General features: G+C 41.0%; 1 long non-coding RNA gene across 1 annotated transcript; it reads left to right on the top strand.

The window, feature by feature from the left end:
• The first annotated feature begins 12,081 nt into the window (after positions 1–12,081).
• On the top strand, positions 12,082–12,512 carry LOC146980324 (uncharacterized). The gene is made up of 3 exons (XR_015036788.1): positions 12,082–12,136; positions 12,230–12,357; positions 12,457–12,512. It is a non-coding gene; the product is annotated as an uncharacterized LOC146980324 (long non-coding RNA).
• The last annotated feature ends 346 nt before the right edge of the window (positions 12,513–12,858 follow it).

Raw genomic sequence — 12,858 nt, 5'->3', positions numbered from 1 at the left:
CAGTTCAATTCAATTCAATCCACACGAGGGCGTTCCTCATTAACCACTGAGGGCGTTCCTCATCAACCACTGAGGGCGTTCCTCATCAACCACTGAGGGCGTTCCTCATTAACCACTGAGGGCGTTCCTCACTAACCACTGAGGGCGTTCCTCATCAACCACTGAGGGCGTTCCTCATTAACCACTGAGGGCGTTCCTCCACTGAGGGCGTTCCTCATCAACCACTGAGGGCGTTCCTCACTAACCACTGAGGGCGTTCCTCCACTGAGGGCGTTCCTCATTAACCACTGAGAGCGTTCCTCATTAACCACTGAGAGCGTTCCTCATTAACCACTGAGAGCGTTCCTCATTAACCACTGAGAGCGTTCCTCATTAACCACTGAGGGCGTTCCTCATTAACCACTGAGAGCGTTCCTCATCAACCACTGAGGGCGTTCCTCCACTGAGGGCGTTCCTCATCAACCACTGAGAGCGTTCCTCATTAACCACTGAGGGCGTTCCTCATTAACCACTGAGAGCGTTCCTCATTAACCACTGAGGGCGTTCCTCATTAACCACTGAGAGCGTTCCTCATTAACCACTGAGGGCGTTCCTCATCAACCACTGAGAGCGTTCCTCATTAACCACTGAGAGCGTTCCTCATTAACCACTGAGGGCGTTCCTCATCAACCACTGAGAGCGTTCCTCATCGACCACTGAGGGCGTTCCTCATCAACCACTGAGGGCGTTCCTCCACTGAGGGCGTTCCTCATTAACCACTGAGGGCGTTCCTCATCAACCACTGAGGGCGTTCCTCCACTGAGGGCGTTCCTCATTAACCACTGAGGGCGTTCCTCATTAACCACTGAGAGCGTTCCTCATTAACCACTGAGGGCGTTCCTCATTAACCACTGAGAGCGTTCCTCATTAACCACTGAGGGCGTTCCTCATTAACCACTGAGGGCGTTCCTCCACTGAGGGCGTTCCTCACTAACCACTGAGGGCGTTCCTCATTAACCACTGAGGGCGTTCCTCATTAACCACTGAGCTGTCAGACTGAGCTGTCAGGCCGGGGGGGAAGGGCATTCAGCACTGGAGATCTCTTCATGGGAGGTGGAGGAAGGAGAGGACTCCAGACTCCATTCTCCAGCTCATCCTCAGTTTACGTACACATTTACCACTTGAGGACAAAAATGTCCACAAACAAAAAGGCTGTGTGTGTGCCATCCCTGAATAAGCTGAATGAACTCAGTGGTGGTGTGTTTACATTTTGCCCTGCTGCGGGTCATATTGTTGTTAGGTCATGGGAGCAGGGGGGTTGGGGGGTGGGGGGGGGGTATCATGTTGGTATCTGTACTGGTCTCTATGGAAACAAGGACATTTAAACTATAACTTTGGTCCTTACTTCAAACAGACACCTGGATCAGAGTGAATTAGAAATAACGTACAGTCGCTCACGGGAGCAGCCTTGTTGAGGGGTGTGTGGGTATGTGCATGTGTGTGTGTGTGCGCGCGCGCGCGCGCATGCGTGTGTGCATTTGTGACTGTGTGTCTGAGGCCACCTTATCTATATATATGAGATTTATAGTATTTCTATGTCACTATTTCCACATTAAAAGGTCAATGGGGAAATAGTCGTCAAGCTCCCATAGACTTCCATTATAATAAATTATAATGGGAGTCTATGGGAGCTTTTCTTTTAATCTGACATTACCAAAAAACTATCAATTCCACCAAATCAATATTGTTGCTAATCAATGACATGTCCAAGCCTGGTAAAATCCCCACCCAACAAATCCAGCTTGCATTCAGTATTTTGAAAATACCCCCCTTTTTGTGAGCATTTTTAGTGATTTTTTTTCCAAGCACCCTATATACTGGCATTAAAGGGGTTAAAAGTCTGAAATCAATTGAATATTTGGTATGGATCAACAGAGGAGAAGTAGACTAGAAGATCTATGCAAAAAAAAATGGAAAAAAATATTAAGGTATATTATTTTTATGGCGTTATTTCCGTGGACATTTTTGTCCTCATGTGGTAAACGTGTGCGTAAAAAGTGGAAAATGGGATTGCAAAAAAACTAAAAATCCATTCAAATCAAGTGTGTTACTAATCAATGACATGTCCAAGCCTGGTAAAATCCCCACCCAACAAATCCAGTTTGCATTCAGTATTTTGAAAATACCCCCCTTTTTGTGTGCGTTTTTAGCCATTTTTTTTCATAGGACCCTATATACTGGCATTTAAGGGGTTAAAAGTCTGAAATTAATTGAATATTTGGTATGGATCAACAGAGGAGAAGTAGACTAGAAGATCTATGCAAAAAAAACTGGAAAAACATATGAAAGTATACTATTTTTATGGTGTTTTGTCAGTGGACATTTTTGTCCACATGTGGTAAACGTGTGCGCAAAAAGTGGAAAATGAGATTGCCAAAAAACTAAAAATCCATTCAAATCAAGTGTGTTACTAATCAATGACATGTCCAAGCCTGGTAAAATCCCCACCCAACAAATCCAGTTTGCATTCAGTATTTTGAAAATACCCCCCTTTTTGTGTGCGTTTTTAGCCATTTTTTTTCATAGGACCCTATATACTGGCATTTAAGGGGTTAAAAGTCTGAAATTAATTGAATAATTGGTATGGATCAACAGAGGAGAAGTAGACTAGAAGATCTATGCAAAAAAAACTGGAAAAAAATATGAAGGTATACTATTTTTATGGCATTTTGTCAGTGGACATTTTTGTCCTCAAGTGGTAAACGTGTACCTAAATGTGGCCCAGACACAAGGGTTAATTCATTTATTCTCTCTTTTTGTACAGTGTGTTTATACAAACAGGCATTAGCATGAAGGAAACATCTTTTGGAATATCACAATATACTCTTAATTCCTTGTTCTTGTTTCTTTATCTGTACTTTCACCATGACAGTGTGTTCCTGTCAGTTCTCTAAAATAAAAGCTGTTAATGACTGGTGTTTATTTTTATCAGCCATTATAATCAGCCGTTGCCATGAAAAAGACTGAACTCATGCTGTAGCAACAATGATTATCAGATGATCACTTGCGATTGCCAGTTTGAGCAAACATCGGATGCATTTACTCAACATCGATGTCAGTTTGTAGCAGATGTTTCAGCCCGATCACAGCCAAAATTAAACAGACTGAGATGACATGCAGATTGTTTACTGTTGCAGTCTGTTGCTTCACATCACATTGCAAAGACTAATCTAAAATCTTGCATCCTTCTGTGCATATGAAAGCCCCACCTTGAAGACATTGAGTAGTACCTTCAAACTGTTACGACATACTGTTTAGTGATTTGCATAAAAACGACTTTATGGTGTTGTTGAAAAGGCCTCTTTCTTCACTAGTTCTAGTGGCAACATTATACACAAATTGAGAAATGAACTGAACGGTGAAAAAGCCCAAACCAACTGGAATCTAAGGATGGAAAACGCTACTTACAAAAAGATAGGATATTCAACTTTCAAGTGAAATCTATGGAAAATGTAAAAAGTTCATACTACAGTGATGTTATATCATGAAAGTAGTGTATTTAAGTACAAGTATGAAATTGTAATTTCTTCATCTCAAACTATGTACAAAAGCTAACAGGAGTGGTAGGTTTACCACAACAAAAACTGTCAATGTGTCTCTGTCCAACCTGCTGTGACACTCCGAGCTCAGTGGACACTTCCCTCTGATAACATCCCATCATCTGAAGCCTCCATGTGTCCAGGTAGGGGAGACCGGGGATGGTTGCAACAGCATCACTTTCACCAATAAGGGATACCATTAGAGTTATGTGTTCAATATCATGTGTATCCACTCACTCCCTGATATTGCATGTGAATTTGCATGGCTGTGTCAATAAGAGTTTAGGTTTTTACAGCCAATAAACTTTTTTTTTTTTTAGGTCAGAAACTAATATTTTGGACCAAGTTTAAATTTTGACGAGTATCGATACCGTTTGATATCTCTACGATGTCTTATTGTTCAGTGTTCTTTTTAAAATACATTTTACCTTTTGATTTTATTTATTCCTCTCTACTGACTAGGCTATAAGTGCAGAGACCAGACTGAAGGCTGCAGAGTTCAGTAATGCAAGAACTTTATTCTAATACAGGAAGGGTCATTCACAGAGAGGAAGTCTACGAGGCAAAAGTACAGTCCAATAATCCAAAAGCACTGGCAAATGTGTTCAGCAAGTCAAAATACAAACAAGAGGTCAAAAGCACAGGAATACATATTTTCAACTGAATACATTTGGGTTTGGAAACATACTATATGAACATGCAAACACCTTACTTTGGGCATTTATCTTTGTTTTCTCACATTTTATATGATGCGACTCTGTGACATTAATAAGGAATACACCAAACATGTGTCATCTGCATTTGGAATATATGTGCTACTTTTTTATTTTTGGTTGCCAGTTCAACAGTGAATCCTCCATCTCTGATTTGTAGCTGATGTAGAAGGTTATGTCATAAGAATAGGTTTTAAAGCTGTTCAGTTAAACAACTTTAAAGAGAGATTTTCTTGAGCAGAGCAGATAGTTGATGAGAACATGCTGAGAGAAGCTGCTTTGCTGCGACGTGTTCATTCTTCCTCTTCCTCTTCCTCGTCCAGGACTTCAAATTTAAAGGGAATCAAAAATGGATTTTCACACTTTATCTTTCCCTGTGGTGGCAAATTGACAAGAGAGAGGGAAAAAAAGTTGAAATTGACCTCAATATATAATCATTTGTTTTACAGTAATCAGAATGTAACAGCAGCTGTGTGGAAGCTGCTTCTCACCCAGACTGTCCTCCTTCACCAAACGACCACAGTTGTCGTGTGGCATGCACACGAATTACGACTCATTGTTACGTTTATCCGACAGCCAGCGACCTCTAGTGGCAACGGCAGCCCACAATCCACGCCTTCGGTCTAGGTTGATTCCACGTTTCGTTTTACGGCCGTTAATATGTCACTTTATCAAGTTTTGAAAACATTTCATGCGCAAAAGTAACAACGTAGATCCCATATGTGGTCAATTTGTCCAAATATAGCCTATTTAAAAATTTGTTTACGACGTTGCTATACGACCAAGGTACGTTTTATCAGTCTGTTTTCTGGGAATAATTGACATAAGGAGAAACCAGATACAAGCCGTTTTTTCGTTTTTTCGTTTTGGAAAAAAAACGGAAATCAAAATTTCAGTTTGTTTTCTCGTTTTTGGTTCTTATTTAACAAAACGAATTTACCACTCAATATTTTGTTTCCGTGGGTGGGCGGGTCCTAGTGTGCTTCCTTGCCCTGTGCCCTTCAAAATAAAAGTTCCTCAATTTGATAATGTCGACAAAAATATTACTGAAGGCTACAGACACTAGCAGACATAGAGGACCCCATCACCCACAGTCAAGACTGACACGGCTTCAAATAACAATAATAGTAGGCTATTCATAATGAAAATGAGAACTTATGAAGTTATAGATGACTTCAGTGTAGCCTAGTTGATGTTTAGCCACAAGGTGGCGCAGTTATTACATGAAGAGTAGATCTGAGGGCTTTACTACGACGGAGGCTCACAACATATCGTGTGTATTATTGAAAGCGAGGGGTGTGCCTATAGGCTATAGGCTAGTGAGTACAGAGTGTTTACTCTGTACAGTGACAAAGACTGTAGGCTACAGTAACTTCGTTCAATATACAGTAGATACTACTTCAAAGTGGCCATTTCACTCGCGGGGAGCGAGATTCACGCAACGCGTGAAATGTGAGTGACAGTGATCACACACGAGAGCATTATGACTGATAGCTCCCCTGATAGAACAGCTCCCTCAGTAAGCAGAAACATCCGCTAGTGTGGGTTCGAGTCTCAATTTAGGTTGTACCATTAATTAATGTGTTTTCTTTTCTCATCATCATTATGATCACATAAGGCTTAAGTTTGAGCAAATAAATGAGCAAATGAGCATTAATTCTCCGCCGGGCCGAGGCACCAACTTCCCTGCTTGTGTACGTATTTGTCTGCAACGGCTTATGACACGCGCCGTCCCTGCAGACTGACAGCCCAGGACAGGTGCTGAAGTGTGGGAGAGGAGGGAGAGACTGGGCTCCGCGGGGCTCTTGCAACTTGCGGCGGATCAGGAAGGGTGGATCGGACCGACATGACAGGGGGTCTTGGTCTCCTGGTACCTGTGCTGGCCAGGAAAATGCACAGTGTACACGTTCACATCCCTATAAACATGTACACAAGCAGGGAAGTTGGTGCCTCGGCCCGGCGGAGAATTAATGCTCATTTGCTCATTTATTTGCTCAAACTTAAGCCTTATGTGATCATAATGATGATGAGAAAAGAAAACACATTTGGTACAACCTAAACTGAGACTCGAACCCACACTAGCGGATGTTTCTGCTTACTGAGGGAGCTGTTCTACCAGGGGAGCTATCAGTCATAATGCTCTCGTGTGTGATCACTGTCACTCACATTTCACGCGTTGCGTGAATCTCGCTCCCCGCGAGTGAAATGGCCACTTTGAAGTAGTATCTACTGTATATTGAACGAAGTTACTGTAGCCTACAGTCTTTGTCACTGTACAGAGTAAACACTCTGTACTCACTAGCCTATAGCCTATAGGCACACCCCTCGCTTTCAATAATACACACGTTATGTTGTGAGCCTCCGTCGTAGTAAAGCCCTCAGATCTACTCTTCATGTAATAACTGCGCCACCTTGTGGCTAAACATCTACACTGAAGTCATCATAACTTCATAAGTTCTCATTTTCATTATGAATAGTCTACTATTATTGTTATTTGAAGCCGTGTCAGTCTTGACTGTGGGTGATGGGGTCCTCTATGTCTGCTAGTGTCTGTAGCCTTCAGTAATATTTTTGTCGACATTATCAAATTGAGGAACTTTTATTTTGAAGGGCACAGGGCAAGGAAGCACACTAGGTCCGTGTACCTTTTGTCAGTTTGATATTCCGTTTTAATAAAAAAACGGGAAAACGGAAATACCGTGGTTTTTTCCTTTTTTCCTTTTCAAACAAAAACCAATAAATGAAAAAACAGAGTCGTTTTTCCGTTTTTGGTTTTCTGAATCAAAAACGAAAAACGAGAAAACCACAGTCAAATAACGGCCCGAATTTGGTTTTTGTAAATTCATTTGTTCGTTTTTCGTTTCATGTTTATCAATATAACGGCGGGCAGAACGGAAGCGGAAGTGACACGTAATAACTTCAAAATAAAAGCATGCTTATTTTCATACAGACTACCGTTCTCTTTATACACTCATTTTTACAGATTATGCTCGACACGTATAGCCTACATTTATTTCAGTGAACTATAGTTGTAGATGCCATGTACTAGTGTTTTGTGTGTGTGTGTGTGTGTGTGTGTGTGTGTGTGTGTGTGTGTGTGTGTGTGTGTGGGGGGGGGGGGGGTCAGGGGTCAGGTGGGATGATACGTCACAAGCATAGTAAAATCAGCTGTTCTTCACCTGTGACCTGCTTAGCTTATTGACATTCCTCTGGAGCTCAGTTTTTATTGTTGAAGCGCGTCCGGCCCTATTAGCCATTAATTGTTCCATCCATAGTCGCCCTAACAAGTAGGTTATTTTTAGCTGAGTGTGAATGCATATTGTAGGAAAGTTTTACCCTGCGAACTCACCAGCATCACACACAAAATAAAAGTAGCGTGCTGCTTACTTTCATACAGCCAAACGTTCACTTTATAGCCTAGCTACAGCCCTACACCAACGTTAATTAAGCATTAAACAACAGTTAGTTCCGACCATGAGTGCTGATATACAGTATAACAGCAGTGGGACTTTTTACAGGCATTATCACTCCGCTGTTCAGCTGGACAGTAGGAAGTCAGAGCCACGCTCCCTCCCCATACAACTGCGGTCAAATGAGCCGTAGTTCGTCTTCGCGGAGTCAAGCCAGCCGCACAGACATTTTAACTGCGCCCGTATCAGAGAACTTATCAGAGTCCACCTGCAAAGCTAGCGCTAGTTTAGAATCAAGCGAGATGACTTCCGGTTTTCAAAATAAGACGAGGATAATACGGAGGCAATCGAGGCGTGTGTGTGTGTGTGTGTGTGTGTGTGTGTGTGTGTGTGTGTGTGTGTGTGTGTGTGCGTGCGTGCGTGCGTGCGTGCGTGTGTGTGTGTAGGCTATAACCATTGTTTATTGGCTGTTAGGCTACAGTGTAATGAGGTGTTTTCAACACTTTTTTTCACATCATTAAAGCAGAAGTAAGGGGAATGTTTGTGTTAATATAAGTCTTAAATAGTTATATCTTCCCACAGCAATCACTTCTATAGAGTGGTGGTTATCAGGGCCTAATGCATTTTAAACAGGAAAAAGGCCTTATACTCCAGTTTTACTGTACAGTAACATCACTTTGGTCCATAACTTCTGTCAATACTTGGTACAGTTGACTTCAGGACCACGCTGGCTACTTCCTCAGTCATGATCAAACATTTTTACTGTATCATTTTGGAGAAATTAAGCCTCAAATTTGCATCTTTAGCTTCTTTTAAACAGGAAAAAGGCCTAATACTCCACATTTACTGTACTGTAACATCACTATGGCCCATAAGTTCTGACAATGGTTCGTACAGTTGACTTCAGGAGTATCCTGGCTACACCCTCCGTCATTTTCAAACATTGGACTTGCACTGGAAAAGCTCTGTCATTTTAGAGAAATTAAGCCTCTAAATGAGAATAAATACCGAGCATAGGCCTCTTTCTATGTAAAAATGGAACTGTATAGCTGAATTTCTCTAAAATGATGCAGGAAAAATGCTTAATAGTGGATCAGTGGGTTGTAAGGATGGTCCTGGAAACAACTTTATCAACTTTTGTCAAAAATTATGTATCATAGGGATTTTACATTTGCGTGAATATTGAGCAAAATTCATGGATTCATTTCTCAAAAATGATACAGTCCAAATACTTGACACTGCATGGGTGAGTAGTCAGGATATTCCCGAGGTCAACACTAACCATTGTCAGAACTTTAGGCCAAAGTGATATTACTGTACAGTTAAAGATGGAACATTAGGCTTTGCAAAACTTTTTTTTTTTTTTTTTTTTACAAATTTGAGGCTTAATTTCTCTAAAATGATACAGTAAAATGTTTGATATTGAGTGAGGGAGTAGTCAGGATGGTCCTGAAGTCAACTGTACCAACCATTGTCCGAACTTATGCACCAAAGTGATGTTACTGTACAGTCAATATGGAGTATTAGACCTTTTGTCTTGTTTAAAAAAAGCTAAGAATGCAACTTTGAGGTTTAATTTCCCCAAAATGATACTGTAAAAATGTTTGATAATGACTGAGAAAGTAGCCAGGATGATCCTGAAGTCAACTTTACCAAGTATTGACAGAACATATGGACCAAAGTGATGTTATTGTACAGTAAAATGGAGTATAAAGCCTTTTTTCCTGTTTAAAAGAAGCTAAAGATGCAACTTTGAGGCTTAATTTCTCCAAAATGATACAGTAAAAATGTTTGATATTGAGTGAGGGAGTAGCCAGGGTGGTTCTGAAGTCAACTGTACCAACCATTGCCTGAACTTATGGACCAAAGTGATGTTATAGTACAGTAAATAAAGAGTATAAGGCCTTTTTGTCATGTTTTTAAAAAGCTAAGAATGCAACTTTGAGGTTTAATTTCCCCAAAATGATACAGTAAAAATGTTTGATAATGACTGAGGGAGTAGTCAGGGTGGTCCTGAAGTCAACTGTACCAACCTTTGTCTGAACTTATGGACCAAAGTGTTGTTATTGTACAGTAAATATGGAGTATTAGACCTTTTTGTCATGTTTAAAAAAAGCAAAAAATGCAACTTTGAGGCTTCATTTTTCCAAAATTATACAGTAAAAATGTTTGATATTGAGTGAGGGAGTAGCCAGGGTGGTCCTGAAGTCATCTGTACCAACCATTTCCTAAACTTATGGACCAAAGTGATGTTATAGTACAGTAAATAAAGAGTATAAGGCAATTTTTCCTGTTAAAAAAAAAAAAAATCAAAAAATGCAACTTTGAGGCTTAATTTCTCCAAAATCATACAGTAAAAATGTTTGGTAATGACTGAGGGAGTAGTAGTCAGGGTGGTCCTGAAGTCAACTGTACCAAGTATTGACTGAACCTATGGACCAAAGTGATGTTATAGTACAGTAAAAATGGAGTATAAGGCCTTTTTCCTGTTTAAAATTCATTAGGCCCTGTTAGGTGTAACCTCACACACACAGACACAGACACAGACACAGACACACACAGACACAGACACACACACACACACACACACACACACACACACACACACACACACACACACACACACACACACACACACACACACACACACGCGCCTGTAAAAAGTCCCACTGCTGTTATACTGTATATCAGCACTCATGGTCGGAACTAACTGTTGTATAATGCTTAATTAACGTTGGTGTAGGGCTGTAGCTAGGCTATAAAGTGAACGTTTGGCTGTATGAAAGTAAGCAGCACGCTACTTTTATTTTGTGTGTGATGCTGGTGAGTTCGCAGGGTAAAACTTTCCTACAATATGCATTCACACTCAGCTAAAAATAACCTACTTGTTAGGGCGACTATGGATGGAACAATTAATGGCTAATAGGGCCGGACGCGCTTCAACAATAAAAACTGAGCTCCAGAGGAATGTCAATAAGCTAAGCAGGTCACAGGTGAAGAACAGCTGATTTTACTACGCTTGTGACGTATCATCCCACCTGACCCCTGACCCCCCCCCCACACACACACACACACACAGACACACAGACACACAAAACACTACCCAGATAGCAAATGTTTTGGCTGTATTCTGGCATCCTTTTGGCATTTTTGGCTTTCTTTTGGCTTTGTGAAAGCCCTTTGGCTCAAATGTGGTATGGTTTTGGTTAGCCTTAATAGACAAAATTGGTGCCAGCAATATATGGCTGAGTTATGGCATATATCTGGTTAACCAAGACATTGGGCAAAGGGCGGGATAATATAGAAGGGTGGTATGGCACGTTTATGGCAAGCCAAAAGATGAAGCAAAAGGCGGGATCAAGTAGAGGGGTTGGTATGGCATGTTTATGGCAAGCCAGAAGATGAGGCAAAAGGCGGGATCAAGTAGAGGGGGTGGTATGGCATGTTTATGGCAAGCCAGAAGATTGGGCAAAGGGCGGCAACGTCCGATGTTTGTTTTGGCATGTGTTTGTAAAGCCAAAGGATAGCCAAAAGACCAAGCAAAAACGGCGGGAAACTGTACACAGTTTCAACTGACGACAGCCCTCCTACTTCATTTTCTCAAGCTGATCAACACGGAGGTATGTACATGATATTATAGACATTTAAATTTAGTAAAATCTGATTTTCTATCATTGCCTTGTTTAAATACCCGATAAGGTTTACGTTTTCTGCACAGTTATGTTAATTTTTCCTATTTCGATGCAAAACTGCTGTGAGCTATGAGCTAACTCGTAGCAAACAGGCACAGCCAGCGCATTCAATTTAACTACATCAATGACATGCACAGAGAACTTAATAGATACAGTACACTGGCAGTGAGTATATGAGATAGTTTAATGTAATTAATGTAATTGGTGACTACACTTTGCACAGATAGTAGCTAACTTAGCTAGCAACAATCAGTCATTCCTTTAGCCTACAGTGAATATCTGCTGAAAGCAGCATAGCCTACCATTTTAGCAGGTTGCAGGTCATAGCCTAGCCTACCATTTAGCGTTGAAAGTATCCACCAAAAAAGCATTGCTCATGTTGCTGTGCTTTTTAGCAATAATCTAGTGAGCTGCCAGGCAGGAAAACACAAAGAAAACTCCAAACTTAAGCCAAAGAGTATAGCAAGAAGCTCTAACTGCCACTAGGTGGTGTTGTGATAGTGCTGCCACCAATTTGGACTGAAAAGGCCTTACTGCTGTGAAACGTTTTGTTATATTAAACCCACTTTATTCTCTGCCATATGTGGGGAGAAATCTAATTATCTGTGATTTAATTGCTTTCGTTGCTTTTCAGTTATAAGCATAATATGCATACTTTTTTACATCCTATTTTCCTCTGCAGAACAGCCAAATGATGGCCCTGGAAGGAAACCCAGCCTCTTCCTGAAATTTAAAAGGATTTGGTGAGCTGCCTTTGATTTTATTAGAGTAGGGCAATGTAATGGTGGGCTAGTTGATTTGAAAATCAATGTAGGTAATTCTCTCAATATTTTCAGGTCATCTCTCTTGGACCTTCTGGGCCTGCCACTTTGAAGGTTACGGTATGGGGCATTTTAAAGCCAAAGGACCAGACAGAAAAGGACACCTGACGAGGGATGAATGGAAAAGTTACAACTTAAAGTGGGTGAGTTTTATAACTGTATAAAGCCTTTAATAAAGCATTCTTAGGCTACAGTAGAAGTAATAAGTTAAGTTTGTTTTCTCTTTGTCTGTAACACTTTAGATGCCACACGAAGAAACCCCATCTGCTCTACCACCACAGATGCAAGCATAGCACAGACCAGTGATGGTTTTTACTGGGCTGGGGACCTGCAACCTGCCAGCCTGGAGTCAGTCAACAGTAAATTCAAAAATAAAAAGATGATGAAATAATATTAATCTTCCTATTGTTTTTTTTCAATACACATAGACACACAGCAAGGTAAATTTGGGCTTTTGGGACAGTTATGGCTATATTTTGGAAGGCCACAATTAGTTTTGGGTGAGTTTTGGCCTCCCTTTGGGTCAGTTTTGGCTGCTTTTTGGTTGGATTTTGGGGATTTGGGGCTCTTTTGGGGCAGTTATGGCTGTATTTTGGAGGGCCACAATTAGTTTTGGGTGAGTTTTGGCCTCTCTCTGGGTCACT

Source organism: Trachurus japonicus, chromosome 10 (assembly GCF_045865225.1).
Source record: "Trachurus japonicus isolate A0001 chromosome 10, Traja_1.0".
NCBI lineage: Eukaryota > Metazoa > Chordata > Actinopteri > Carangiformes > Carangidae > Trachurus > Trachurus japonicus.
The sequence above is the reverse complement of the archived record's forward strand: the minus strand, read 5'-3'. Positions and strand labels throughout refer to the sequence as shown.